The sequence below is a fragment of the Ranitomeya imitator genome, chromosome 4 (assembly GCF_032444005.1).
Source record: "Ranitomeya imitator isolate aRanImi1 chromosome 4, aRanImi1.pri, whole genome shotgun sequence".
In the NCBI taxonomy this organism is placed as follows: Eukaryota; Metazoa; Chordata; class Amphibia; order Anura; family Dendrobatidae; genus Ranitomeya; species Ranitomeya imitator.
In genome coordinates, this window is record NC_091285.1 from 475,453,236 (window position 1) to 475,468,398 (window position 15,163).

Here is a 15,163-nt window from a genome sequence, read left to right on the forward strand (position 1 = left end):
GTCTGTATGTTCTGTATATGTGTGTATGTGTTTTTTTTTTTGCATTCAACACATTAGCTGGATGATGGGACTACTACTGTCCCATCATTGGCTAATGTGTCACTGTCACTGTAGCAGGCAGAGCCTGATGGGACTTGCAGTCCCATTGGACGATGCCTGCACACACACACACAGCAATGACCACCCCCTCCCCTGCAGCAGACCCCAGCACAGCCAGCAGACCCACCGCACACACCCGCCGACCCCAGCACCGCCCGCACATCCCGGCGCCGGCACACAGGCACCCAGCGCTGGCACGCAGACCACCGGCGCCCGCACATCCCGGCGCCGGCACGCAGACCACCAGCGCCCGCGCATCCAGGTGCTGGCACGGAGACCCCCGACACTGGCACGCAGACCACCGGCACCCGCACATACCGGCACGCAGACCACCGGCGCCCGCACATACCGGCATACAGACCCCCGGCGCCCACACATCCCGGCACCGGCACGCAGACCCCTGACGGCGCCCGCACATCCATTCCCTGCCTAGTCCCGCCCACCCCCAGCACAGCCCCGCCCACAGCCCAGTCACTCTTGATGAGTGACCGCTGTCAGTGGAGGCTGGGTCACGCCTGCTGGTGACGTCACGTCAATTTCCAGAGTCTGGAAATTGACGTGACATCGGCGGAAATTAGCGGCGGCTGCAGCCTGGGGGTCACGTGACCCGAACTCAGCCGCCGGCATAGCGCCGCTCACAGGCGAAAACGGCAACGGAAGGTATTTAAACTATTCATTAGGGGCCCCAGGGGGATACATTGGGGGGTTAACTGAAAGTAGTGGACAACCCCTTTAATTTGCAACTTCAATGTACTTGGAAATTTTTCCTGCCTTAAGGTGCATCACATGATACAATGAATGCTGTCATTCAAAAGTACAACTCATCCCACAAAAATAAGCCTCTGAAGGTTATATGAGCAGAAGAATAAAAAAGTTGTGGCTCTTGGAAGAAGGAGCGGGGGTGACATGAAAGAAGCAGAAAATAAACCCGCAGTGAAGAGGTTAAATGATATGCACCCTAAGTTCATGGAATTGAAAAAAATCAGTCCTTTATGTAAACTCAAAAATAAACAAGATATGGCTGTGGGAAACTTAAAACAAAACATGTCATCTTGAAAGTCTAAAAATTAACAAGTATATTGTAGTTAGGCGTTCAGGGTATTTTTTTGTTGTTGAATTGTTATAGGAATAGAAAAATTAACCTCCTAAAAGAAATGCATCTGTCACATGACAGAGCCAAGTGGTGATGGACAGAAGCAATTGAATATAATCAGGTCTTTTTTGGGTTCTGTTAGGGTGTCTAGCTTTAAATGTGCAGAACGTTGCACCTGTCCAATAAATACATGTATGATCGAACTTACGACTACACGAGAGTAAACCTATTCTGAGCATTGAACTTTAGAGTTGGTCCCTTGAGTCAGGTCTACTGGTGGGCCCTAGGAACCCCAGTCAGACACTGCCAGTCCTGCAAAACATACAAATGATTACAGTACAGTTATAGATAATGACTTACTGTGGATACGGAAAGTATTCATACCCTTTTAAATTTTTCACTCTTAGTTTCATTGCAGACATTTGGTAAATTCAAAAAAGTTCATTTTTTCTCATTAATGTACATTCTGCACCCCATCTTGACTGAAAAAAAACAGAAATGTAATAATTTTTGCAAATTTATTAAAGAAGAAAAACTGAAATATCACATGGCCATAAGTATTCAGACTCTTTGCTCAGTATTGAGTAGAAGCACCTTTTGAGCTAGTACAGCCATGAGTCTTCTTGGGAATGATGCAACAATTTTTTCATATCTGGATTTGGGGATTCTCTGCCTTTCTTCCTTGCAGAACCTCTCCAGTTCTGTCAGGTTGGATGGTGAACGTTGGTGGACAGCCATTTTCAGGTCTCTCCAGAGATGCTCAATTAGATTTAGGTCAAGGCTCTGGCTGGGCCAGTCAAGAATGGTCACAGAGTTGTTGTGAAGCCACTCCTTAGCTATTTTGGCTGTGTGCTTAGGGTAATTGTCTTGTTGGAAGGTGAACTTTCTGCCAAGTCTGAGGTCCAGAGCACTCTGGAAGAGGTTTTCATCCAGGATATCTATGTACTTGGCCATATTCATGTTTCTTTCAGTGGCAACCAATCGTCCTGAAAAACACCCCTGTAAAGTGGTGATGTCTTTTTTCTATCATAAACAGTGTTGATACAGTAACTGTGTTCAGCCACCGGAGGTCACCCTTGAGTAATAGACAGGATAATTACAATGTTGTTGCAGTAATTTTGTTCAGCCACCGAAGGTCACCCATGAGTAAAAGACAAGAAGATTCTGGAAACAGGACAGTTACCTCAGAGAGAGTTTCTGGGCGTTTGAGAAGAAGCAGTGCAGTGATGGAGAGTGGGAAATCCAGATCTTGAGGCATTCCTGTTTTGGGACTGTGTGATTTCAAGAAAGCTATTCTTGGGAGTAAACAGAGAGGTGTGACTGGTCACCGACTGTGTAGTTAGCTAGGGATAGCTAGATAGGAATCACAGCCTAATTAAGGACAGTCTTGCATTAAGAATTGCCTGATAACTAATAGACACTGCATGGATTCCTGCGCTTCACGATTCTGACTATGGGATATTCCTGGAATTATTTGTGAACTTTATCTGGATCTGCATCAGAAGATTTGGTGGCTCAAATACCGTATTTTCTGGCGTATAAGATGACTGGGCGTATAAAACGACCCCCAACTTTTCCATATAAAATATGGAATTTGGGATATACCCACCGTATAAGACGGGGGTCATCTTATACGCCCAGTCATCTTATACGGCGTGTGGTTCCCAGGGTCTGGAGGAGAGGAGACTCTCCGTCAGGCCCTGGGATCCATATTCATGTAAAAATAAAGAATAAAAATAAAAAACATGGATATACTCACCCTCGGACGGGCCCTGGATCACAGCGCTGCAAGCGTCTCCCTCTGTTCCTTAGAATGTGGTGAGTGAAGGACCTTCGATGATGTTGCGGTCACATGAGCCTGGGAACCACACGCCGAAATGCAGGATCGCTCCCTGCACACGCCGTACCCGGCATATAAGACGACCCCCGACTTTTGGGACAATTTTTAGGGGTCAAAAAGTCATCTTATACGCCGGGAAATACGGTACCTATTTAATCTGCTGCTGGACATCTGTATAACAAATTCAGTTATTTACCGTTGAAGCATATATTGCAAAAGAGTACACTCTGAACGCTCAACAATAAGACGGTGCACTGTGTATACATTGAGTATATACTGTGATATATATATATATATGTTGGGAAAAACAGGGTGTAAGATTGTATTCCTGAGAGGACCACGTGTCACAGGCTCATTATAACCCTGTGTAGGCCCATTACACATAAGGGAGGGAGTGGTATAGTTGTGGGGTAGACTGATTCCTGCCTGTGAAGCTGGCACTTGGGGTCTCTCAGGCTGCATAACTTGTATTCTGTGAGTTGTGGCTGTTGTGGCCCATATTGTGTTGGGAGAGAAAATTCTGTCATTTTTTGCATAAGTTATAAAGAAAAGTTGGTTTAATATCATATTGTGCTCTGAGTCATTCATTGCAGCGCCGTATTCTGTTCTCGAGCAGCGACCGGCATAACGGTCATTACACCCCCATAGCATGATGCTGCCACCACCATGTTTCACTGTTGGGATTGTATTGGGCAGTTGATGAGCAGTGCCTTGTTTTCTCCACACATACCACTTAGAATTATCACCTAAAAAGGTCTATCTTCGTCTCATCAGACCAGAGAATGGATGGCTAGGTCTATGTGCAAATTGCCTCTTCTGAGGAAAAGAGGACTTAAACTCTATAGCGCCACCTGTTGGAAGTAGCGATCCTACACGTCTCAATCAACCCTTTAACGAGTCGTGCAATATGACTTAGAATAAAAGCCAAATCAGTTTCTCAATTGGCTAGGTTTTGGAAGACTTCTGATGGTCCCAAACTTCTTCTATTTAAGGATTATGGAGGCCACTGTGCTCTTAGGAACCTTGAGTATTGCAGAAATTCTGTTGTAACCTTGGCCAGATCTGTGCCTTGCCACAATTCTGTCTCCGAGCTCCTTGGCCAGTTCCTTTGACCTCATGATTCTCATTTGGTCTGACATGCACTGTGAGCTGTGAGGTCTTATATAGACAGGTGTGTGCCTTTCCAAATCAGTTTAATTAAACACAGCTTGACTCCAGTGAAGGAATAGAACCAGTTCAAGGAGGATCACAAGGAAATGGACAGCATGTGACTTAAATATGAGTGTCTGAGCAAAGGGTCTGAATAATTATGACCATGTGATATTTCAGTTTTTCTTTATTAAATTTGCAAAAAATTCTACATTTCTGTTTTTTTTTTCAGTCAAGATGAGGTGCAGAGTGTACATTCATGTGAAAAAATTAGCTTTTTTGAATTTACCAAATGGCTGCAGTGAAAAAAAGAGTGAAAAATTTAAAGGGGTCTGAATACTTTCCATACCAATTATACAGCTGACTTTTTCACCCTTTCCCAAGCTTTTAATATCAGCCCATAGCTGTCTGTTTAGCATTTTTCTGGTTACAATTTATAGGTGGACTCAATGTCATTTTTTTCTGGGGTGTCTGTAAGCTAACCAGTAAACGCTAAGCAAACAGCTGTGAGTGGTTATTAACAGCCTGGAAACTTTTGGGGATATTGATCCCTTTTGCAGATTATTCACATCAGCCCAGCTTTCTGCTGGTTTTAAAAATTATGCTGGAGCCCATACCATTTTTTTAATTTATTTATTTTACACACGATGTACACAGGGGGTGCTGAATGCAATGCCTATCATTGGTGCCAGGTCGCATTGAGCTCAGGGAGACCAGGTGACATTGATCCAAGCTGTCTTCAGCACCTTGCTCTTGGAAACAATGCGAACTGTACCGCTTATTCCACAGGTGCCGGTACGTGTCACACTGATGACACACAAATGTCATCCGTATGTCATCAGTGTGCACATGTGCAGGACATTTTGCAGCTTATGCTGCAAATAAAAAACGGACATGTCAGCATTTTATGCCCAAGGACACACAGTCCATGGAAACACAATGACATGTGAAAACTGTCACCACACATACCGGAGTCACTGGAGTGTGAAGGAAACCTAAAAAAACATTTAGCACCTTAGTCTTTAGTGTTAGTTTAGATGTTATATAATGAAATAATACACCACCTTCTATTCATCTTTGCCTGTTTTCCTACAGATAAAAAGTAGAAGTTATTAGCATCCCAAGTTCTTCAATTTGTCTATAAGTAGGTTTTATGTCACCTGGAGTTTTAGAATTTTAAGATTAAAGAATATAGGTCAATGTGCGGAGTTTTAGAATTTTAAGATAAAAGAATATAGGTCAATGTGCACTTTTTTGGGTAGAGGTGAGAATGAATGTTATGCTTTACCTAAAGTGGAATAGGCTCTTTCCACACTGTGTTCTTGTCCATATTCACTGGTCCCATCGAGGCTTGCATCCGAACCCCCCGCAAGACAGGACTTGGGTGAATGCGCCGTTGGGGCCATAGACTGTAATGGTGCTGACAGAGTCAACGACTGCACTGACATGCATGATTTTTGGGTGTATACGTCTACAGGAGGTGGACACTCAAACATAGTAGACTCCCATTTTGCCTGGGGGTTTGGATGCAAGTCCTGACTGGACCAACGAATGTGGGCAAGAACACAATGTGAAAGGAGTCATAGGTATAAGTGATGCAGAAGTAGCAGTTGGCCCACAGAAAGTGAGTAGTATGTAACAAATGTTGCAAGTTAAAGGAGTTGCCTGGTCTGAAATGGCAACTCTGCAGTCACTCTATGTGGCTGCAGACTTATGAATCTGGGAGGTTTCTCCGATGTCAGCACCAGGAATGGCACTCAAGTGACCGCAAGTATGCAATATGCATACTCCCGGCCAGAACCAGAAAATACTTTTTCCGGTGCACTCAATGCAAGTGTATTAATCGAGGCCATAACTGTCTCATCAGGTTCTGGCCAGGAGTATGCACATTAGGTGAGGCTAAATTGCACGCAGAGCAATAGAGCCATATATACAGTGCAGTGCAGTTAGTTGATTTGTGCAGGTGACCTGGATCAAAGGGAATCCTGCAATCAGGTCAACGGGAAAGAGGTAAGTAACAGCACAGTTCATGACTGACAAATGGGGTCCTTATTGATATAGTGGCAACACTATTTAACTGTACAAACTAAGCACAGCAACTTATCATGAACATAGTCCTAACAGAAATTGTACTTGTGTAATGCTGGAAAACAAGTGGCTGGGAAAGTGCATTGAACCGCTCGGCCATGTTCTGGTTGCACCAAGAATCTCAGTAGCACATCTGAATAAATGACAACTTCTGACAAATGCATCAACAGATTTGGATACTAAAGGTATGATGTTTATAATGGTTATGTTCCTGACAATTTGCTGTACTTGGTTTGAACAGTCATTTTCTACTGACTGACTTCCTTTATTAAAATTCATGACAATGTATGGCTACACATATGTGTACTTAAATTTTCAGATTTTATATTTTTGTGTTGTTTCTAAAGCATAATATACTGTATATCCATTCATTAATTATCCATCTCTCTTTCGGTCTATAATCCAGCCTACATACTTATATATCTAACAAACGTCTTAAAGTAGTTGTCTGGCATAAAAAGCAACGTCTTCAGTCACTATGACTGTCAACTCATGCTAATGTGCAATATGCACACAGTCATGATTCCCCTTTTCACATTAATGCGGGTGGGCAGTCATTTGACTCATGTATGTAATTTGCATACTGGTGGTCACCTGCTGACTTCTCTCAATAGGAGAACATTCAGACAAGCACATAAGTCTAGTTGGCATATAACCGCAAGAATACAAAGTTACAAAGTGCACACAGTGGTCATCTTAGTACCTACCTACACGAAGAATACAGGGAAATCTGTTATGATCAGGTAATTCAGAACCACAATGGACATTGAAGTACAGAGCACACAAAGTGACCTGACAATTACCAAAAACAAGGGACGAGCTCTGAGACGTGGAAACTCTGCTGACCGCAATCCCTAATCCTAACACACCACACTAGAGGTAGCCGTGGATTGCGCCTAACGCTCCCTATGCAACTCGGCACAGCCTGAGAAACTAACTAGCCCTGAAGATAGAAAAATAAGCCTACCTTGCCTCAGAGAAATTCCCCAAAGGAAAAGGCAGCCCCCCACATATAATGACTGTGAGTAAGATGAAAATACAAACACAGAGATGAAATAGATTTAGTAAAGTGAGGCCCGACTTACTGAATAGACCGAGGATAGGAAAGATAGCTTTGCGGTCAACACAAAAACCTACAAACAACCATGCAGAGGGGCAAAAAGACCCTCTGCACTGACTAACGGTACGGAGGTGCTCCCTCTGCGTCTCAGAGCTTCCAGTAAACAAGAAAAACCAATAAAGCAAGCTGGACAGAAAAAATAGCAAGCAAAAATAACACAAGCAAAACTTAGCTTATGCAGGATAGACAGGCCACAGGAACGATCCAGAAGGAAGCAAGACCAATACTAGAACATTGACTGGAGGCCAGGATCAAAGCACCAGGTGGAGTTAAATAGAGCAGCACCTAACGACTTAACCTCAACACCTGAGGAAGGAAACTCAGAAGCCGCAGTACCACTCTCATCCACCAAAGAAAGCCCATAGACAGAACCAGCCGAAGTACCACTCTCGACCACAGGAGGGAGCTTGGCCACAGAATTCACAACAGTACCCCCCCTTGAGGAGGGGTCACCGAACCCTCACCAGAGCCCCCAGGCCGACCAGGATGAGCCACATGAAAGGCACGAACCAGATCGGCAGCATGGACATCAGAGGCAAAGACCCAGGAATTATCTTCCTGACCATAACCTTTCCACTTAACCAGATACTGGAGTTTCCGTCTCGAAACACGAGAATCCAAAATCTTCTCCACTATATACTCCAATTCCCCTTCAACCAAAACCGGAGCAGGAGGATCAATAGATGGAACCACAGGTGCCACGTATCTCCGCAACAATGACCTATGGAACACGTTATGGATGGAAAAAGAAGCTGGAAGAGTCAAATGAAAAGACACAGGATTAAGAACCTCAGAAATCCTATATGGACCAATGAAACGAGGCTTAAATTTAGGAGAGGAAACCTTCATAGGAATATAACGAGATGACAATCAAACCAAATCCCCAACACGAAGTCGGGGACCCACACAGCGCCTGCGGTTAGCGAAACGTTGAGCCTTCTCCTGGGACAAAGTCAGATTGTCCACTACATGAGTCCAAATCTGCTGCAACCTATCCACCACAGTATCCACACCAGGACAGTCCGAAGACTCAACCTGCCCTGAAGAGAAACGAGGGTGGAACCCAGAATTGCAGAAAAACGGCGAAACCAAAGTAGCCGAGCTGGCCCGATTATTAAGGGCGAACTCAGCCAAAGGCAAAAAGGACACCCAATCATCCTGATCAGCAGAAACAAAATATCTCAGATATGTTTCCAAGGTCTGATTGGTTCGTTCAGTCTGGCCATTTGTCTGAGGATGGAAAGCCGAGGAAAAAGACAAATCAATGCCCATCCTAGCACAAAAGGCTCGCCAAAATCTCGAAACAAACTGGGAACCTCTGTCAGAAACGATGTTCTCTGGAATGCCATGTAAACGAACCACATGCTGGAAAAACAACGGCACCAAATCAGAGGAGGAAGGCAATTTAGACAAGGGCACCAAATGTACCATCTTAGAGAAGCGATCACAAACCACCCAAATGACCGACATTCTTTGAGAGACGGGGAGATCCGAAATAAAATCCATAGAGATATGTGTCCAAGGCCTCTTCGGACCGGCAAGGGCAAAAGCAACCCACTGGCACGAGAACAGCAGGGCTTAGCCCGAGCACAAATCCCACAGGACTGCACAAAGGAACGCACATCCCACGACAGATACAGCCACCAAAAGGATCTAGCCACCAAATCTCTAGTACCAAAGATTCCAGGATGACCAGCCAACACCGAACAATGAACCTCAGAGATAACTTTATTCGTCCACCTATCAGGGACAAACAGTTTCTCCGCTGGACAACGGTCAGGTCTATTAGCCTGAAATTTTTGCAGCACCCGCCGCAAATCAGGGGAGATGGCAGACAAAATTACCCCCTCTTTGAGAATACCCGCCGGCTCAGACAAACCCGGAGAATCGGGCACAAAACTCCTAGACAGGGCATCCGCCTTCACATTTTTAGAGCCCGGAAGGTACAAAACCACAAAGTCAAAACGGGAGAAAAACAGCGACCAACAAGCCTGTCTAGGATTCAACCGTTTGGCAGACTCGAGATAAGTCAAGTTTTTGTGATCAGTCAAGACCACCACGCGATGCTTAGCTCCTTCAAGCCAATGACGCCACTCCTCGAATGCCCACTTCATGGCTAGCAACTCTCGATTGCCAACATCATAATTTCGCTCAGCAGGCGAAAATTTCCTGGAAAAGAAGGCGCATGGTTTCATCACCGAGCAATCAGAACTTCTCTGCGACAAAACAGCCCCTGCTCCAATCTCAGAAGCATCAACCTCGACCTGGAACGGAAGCGAAACATCTGGTTGGCACAACACAGGGGCAGAAGAAAAACGACGCTTCAACTCCTGAAAAGCTTCCACAGCAGCAGAAGACCAATTGACCACATCAGCACCCTTCTTGGTTAAATCAGTCAACGGTTTAGCAATGCTAGAAAAATTAGCGATGAAGCGACGATAAAAATTAGCAAAGCCCAGGTACTTCTGCAGACTCTTCAGAGATGTTGGCTGAGTCCAATCATAAATGGCCTGAACTTTAACAGGGTCCATCTCGATAGTAGAAGGAGAAAAAATGAACCCCAAAAATGAAATCTTCTGAACACCAAAGAGACACTTTGACCCCTTCACAAACAAAGAATTAGCACGCAGGACCTGGAACACCATTCTGACCTGCTTCACATGAGACTCCCAATCATCCGAGAAGACCAAAATATCATCCAAGTATACAATCAGGAATTTATCCAGGTACTCTCGGAAGATGTCATGCATAAAGGACTGAAACACTGATGGAGCATTAGAAAGCCCGAATGGCATAACCAGGTACTCAAAATGGCCTTCGGGCATATTAAATGCTGTTTTCCATTCATCGCCCCGTTTAATACGCACAAGATTATACGCACCACGAAGATCTATCTTGGTGAACCAACTAGCCCCCTTAATCCGAGCAAACAAATCAGACAGCAGCGGCAAGGGGTACTGAAATTTGACCATAATTTTATTTAGAAGGCGGTAATCAATACAAGGTCTCAGCGAACCATCCTTCTTGGCCACAAAAAAGAACCCTGCTCGCAATGGCGACGATGACGGGCGAATATGACCCTTCTCCAAAGACTCCTTCACGTAACTCCGCATAGCGGCGTGCTCAGGTACAGATAAATTAAACAGTCGACCCTTAGGAAACTTACTACCAGGAATCAAATCGATAGCACAATCACAATCCCTATGCGGAGGTAGGGCATTGGACTTGGGCTCATCGAATACATCCCGGTAATCAGACAAGAACTCTGGGACCTCAGAAGGGGTGGATGATGAGATAGACAGAGATGGAACATCACCATGTGCCCCCTGACAACCCCAGACCACTAAATCTTGAATATTCTGTACATTTATAGCGAGATTATCCATCAAAGAGAACAGACCTTGAATGTCCATGTCCACAACTGTGTTCTGAACCACCCTGATGTAAAGGGGAAAAGAAAGACAGAACACAGTGCAAAGAAAAAAAATGGTCTCAGAACTTCTCTTTTCCCTCTATTGAGAAGCATTAGTACTTTGGGCCTCCAGTACTGTTATGAACAGGTAATTCAGAACCACAATGGACATTGAAGTACAGAGCACACAAAGTGACCTGACAATTACCAAAAACAAAGGACGAGCTCTGAGACGTGGAAACTCTGCTGACCGCAATCCCTAATCCTAACACACCACACTAGAGGTAGCCGTGGATTGCGCCTAACGCTCCCTATGCAACTCGGCACAGCCTGAGAAACTAACTAGCCCTGAAGATAGAAAAATAAGCCTACCTTGCCTCAGAGAAATTCCCCAAAGGAAAAGGCAGCCCCCCACATATAATGACTGTGAGTAAGATGAAATACAAACACAGAGATGAAATAGATTTAGCAAAGTGAGGCCCGACTTACTGAATAGACCGAGGATAGGAAAGATAGCTTTGCGGTCAACACAAAAACCTACAAACAACCACGCAGAGGGGCAAAAAGACCCTCCGCACCGACTAACGGTACGGAGGTGCTCCCTCTGCGTCTCAGAGCTTCCAGCAAGCAAGAAAAACCAATAAAGCAAGCAGAAAAAATAGCAAGCAAAAATAACACAAGCAAACCTTAGCTTATGCAGGATAGACAGGCCACAAGAACGATCCAGGAGGAAGCAAGACCAATACTAGAACATTGACTGGAGGCCAGGATCAAAGCACCAGGTGGAGTTAAATAGAGCAGCACCTAACGACTTAACCTCATCACCTGAGGAAGGAAACTCAGAAGCCGCAGTACCACTCTCATCCACCAAAGAAAGCCCCTAGACAGAACCAGCCGAAGTACCACTCTCGACCACAGGAGGGAGCTTGGCCACAGAATTCACAACAGAAATCATGACTGTGTTCATTTCACATTGTCATGATTCGGCAGATTGCAGTTACATAAAGTAACTGTAAACTTTGCTTCTAAGACTGAACAACCCTTTTAATTTATAATCTTACCTTTATTTTTGATGCAAAATATAGCAAGCAAGAAAATGGCAAGAACTACAAAAAATCCTCCTACAGATCCAGCAATAATATAGGAAGAAGTATCTGCAAAACATTATCAACATTTGATGATGATTTCAAATGTACATTATATTTTTATATGAACGAGACATCAATTAAACAACATAAGCAAAATAAAATTTTTCACAAATGATAGAGGAAATCATAAAGCTAGCTGTATCATAGAAACAAAGTTTGTGAGGCTGTATACAAATGGCAAAGCCAGATGCATAGGCCACATATTATTGGGAACCGTATTACAGCCATCTGCATGAGACTTCAAGCAACATTTACATATGATTTTGTAAATCACCGATGAATAACCCCTGATTTAGATTATGAAATTAGACATCTACAATGTTGCAAATATCACACCCAAGCTGCCATTTTGTCTTGCATATTCAATAGTTTTTACAATATTCTTGTATTACTAAGACCTAAGCTCCCCATATACATTTAATTAATCTTGGCCAAATTTGCAGATAACGATGGTTCGGCTGACAGTCTAATGTGTCTGGGGTCCCTGATCAATTCATTATTTGGAGAGTCAATGATCCGGCATGTACAATTTCATGCGGTGGATCCTTCTGTTCTCCCAGAGATAAGCTGCTGCCAAATATGTCTGGCAGTGGCTTGCTCATAGAGGGTACAGGAGTGCCCCTTTATATGGGAGAGATAGTTAAGATGGCTGCCTGCTGAACAATTGGCCAAACCATTGTTCGGCTGACAGTAATCTAATGTGTATGGGGGGTTTTACACATATTCTCCACATGTGAATACGCTTACTTTCAACTTTTCTACTACTCTAATCCTCCAACCTCACAAATACAATATCAGCTATTTACAAACTATTGTTCTCCCCACACATGAAGCAACTTCCTACTTTCTGTAGAGCTTAGGAAATTGAACTGAATGAATGGTTCACATCAGACCAGTGGTCTAAATGAGTTTATCTATACAATAGGCTGGTTAAAGCAACCATAGCACAGGAAACCAGTACTAAAATCCAAACAAGATGGCACCGGATGTCTATTTTTAAACAAAAGTCGTATCTTTCAGTTTTGGATAACTTTTGGCGTTGCTGAGGAGTGGGTGAAACAATGTCACAACTGGTGGAACTTTCCATCTGTATGAAGCTTCGGGCATGCCGCTTTTCAAACTATCCTAAAAGTGACAGATGTTTCACTCCCTATAGATCTTTCACCTGTCCTTTTCTTCATGGCCAAAACTGTATCCTTAGTATGACATCTCCTTCAAGCTTCCAAAATGAATGGCACCGGAAGTTCATAAACTGTCCAACCTTGAACAACTGGTCCAATGAGATTGCCAAACTCAATATATAAAGGAACTGGTTATTCAGACTTCAGAGGAAAATTACTGTACATGTATAATTCCACCTGGTTTTAATGGAACACCTGACAATCCTCTTAAACTGATCATACCCTTATGCTATGAAAGCTCCCCATGGTTACATTATTGACAGATAGTTCCCATCACACTACCCTTCTCATTAGTCAGGTGTACTTGGAGCAGTTTACAATGTACAGTACTCATTTTTCTCTCTATCCTCCTTCTCTGATCTACCCACTTTCTTCCTCATTTTTTTTCTACCTTCTTCTTCCATTTGTCTTTCTAGTCTCCGTACCACTAGCCCTATATTCATATATATGTACTAGCTATTGAACCCGTTCTACTCCCGGGTGGCGAGCATTTACATTGGTATATGGTCTCCATCCTGGTATGTGCTGCTTCCATCCTGCGCCCTAATCTTGTCATGTGCTGCTACTATCTTGCACCCCATCCTGTCATATGCTGCTCCCATCCTGTGCCGCCTTCCTGTCATGTGCAGCCCCCATCCTTCGCCCTCATCCTGTTTTGTGCGCCTCCATCTTGTCATTTGCTACTCTCTTCCTGTGCTCCCATCCTGCACTCCCATGCTGTCATGTGCTGCTCCCATCCTGCGCCCCCATTCTGGTATGTGCTGTCCCCATCCTGGTATGTGCTACTCCAATTCTGCCCCCCCCATCCTGTCATGTAGAGCTCTCACCCTGCATCCCCATCCTGTTATGTGGTGCTCTCATCCTACATCTCATCTTGTCATGTGCTGCTCCCATCCTGCAACCCCATTCTGTCATGTGCTGCTCCCATCCTGCACCCCCATGCTGTCATGTGGTGATCTCATACTGCGTCCCAATCCTGTCATGTGGTGCTCACATCCTGTTATGTCCCACAGAATGTAATTCCACAAGGACAGGGTCTCCCCTCTGTAGCAGTCTGTCATCGTAAATTTGTGTACTGTAAATGATATCTATAACCCTGTATGTAACCCCTTTCACATGTACAGCACCATGGAATTAATGGTGCTATATAAATAAATAATAATAATAATAATAATATGCTGCTTCCATCCTGCAACCCCATCTTGACACGTGCTGCTCCCATCCTTCACCCCCATTCTGTCATGTGCTGCTCCCATCCTGCACCCCCATTCTGTCATGTGCTGCTCCCATCCTGCGCCCCATTCTGTAATGTGCTGCTCCCATCCTGCGCCCCCATTCTGTCATGTGCTGCAACCATTCTGCGCCTCCATTCTGTCATGTGCTGCTCCCATCCTGCACCCCTATTCTGTCATGTGCAGTAAAAAGTCACTGGCTTGCTGCGCTGATGTATTTTCTATATATATTCAGTAGAAAGTGTCTGGATTGCTCAGCTAATGTATTTTATATATGCAGACCCTGTAGAATAAGACTGCACCCCATAGGCAGGCGCTGTAGTTTAAGGTCAAGTTCACACAGAGCGTTTTTGCTGCATTTTTATATGCTGATTTTCAGCTGCTTTCTACAGTACCTGCAAAGCCTATGAGATTTCAAAAATCTCATGCACACACATTGTTTTTTTGTGTGATCAGTATTTTGTGCTTTGCTGTGTTTTTTTGACATAGCGCATGTCACTTCTATTAGCGTTTTTGCTGTGGTTTTTTTTTCGCCCATTGACTTGAATGGGTCTTGAAAAAACACAGCAAAAAAGGAGGAATCACTATTCGTTGCTTTTTTGCTGCTGAAAATTCAAGGATATTAGCATGGACAAAGAGAGAGAAAAAAATGCAACAAATACGCAACAAAAAACAGACCCAAAATGCACCTAAACCTGTGTTTTTGACGCAGCTTCTTTCCTGCCAAGAACATCAGGTTTTGCTGCAGAGACAAAAACAGCAAAAACGCCCTGTGTGAACTTACCCTAAGACAGCACCCCA

The 15,163-nt window shown here is 44.1% G+C and overlaps 1 protein-coding gene across 1 annotated transcript in view; it reads right to left on the reverse strand.

The window, feature by feature from the left end:
• LOC138674562 (uncharacterized) overlaps window positions 1-15,163 on the reverse strand; it is an 87,904-nt gene that overhangs the window by 22,287 nt on the left and 50,454 nt on the right. Inside the window, exons 5-6 of the mRNA XM_069762384.1 lie at window positions 11,863-11,955; window positions 5,246-5,270 (exon numbers count right to left, since the gene is read on the reverse strand). The gene's annotated coding sequence lies outside the window, so the exon portion shown is untranslated. The remainder of the gene's footprint in view (window positions 1-5,245; window positions 5,271-11,862; window positions 11,956-15,163) is intronic.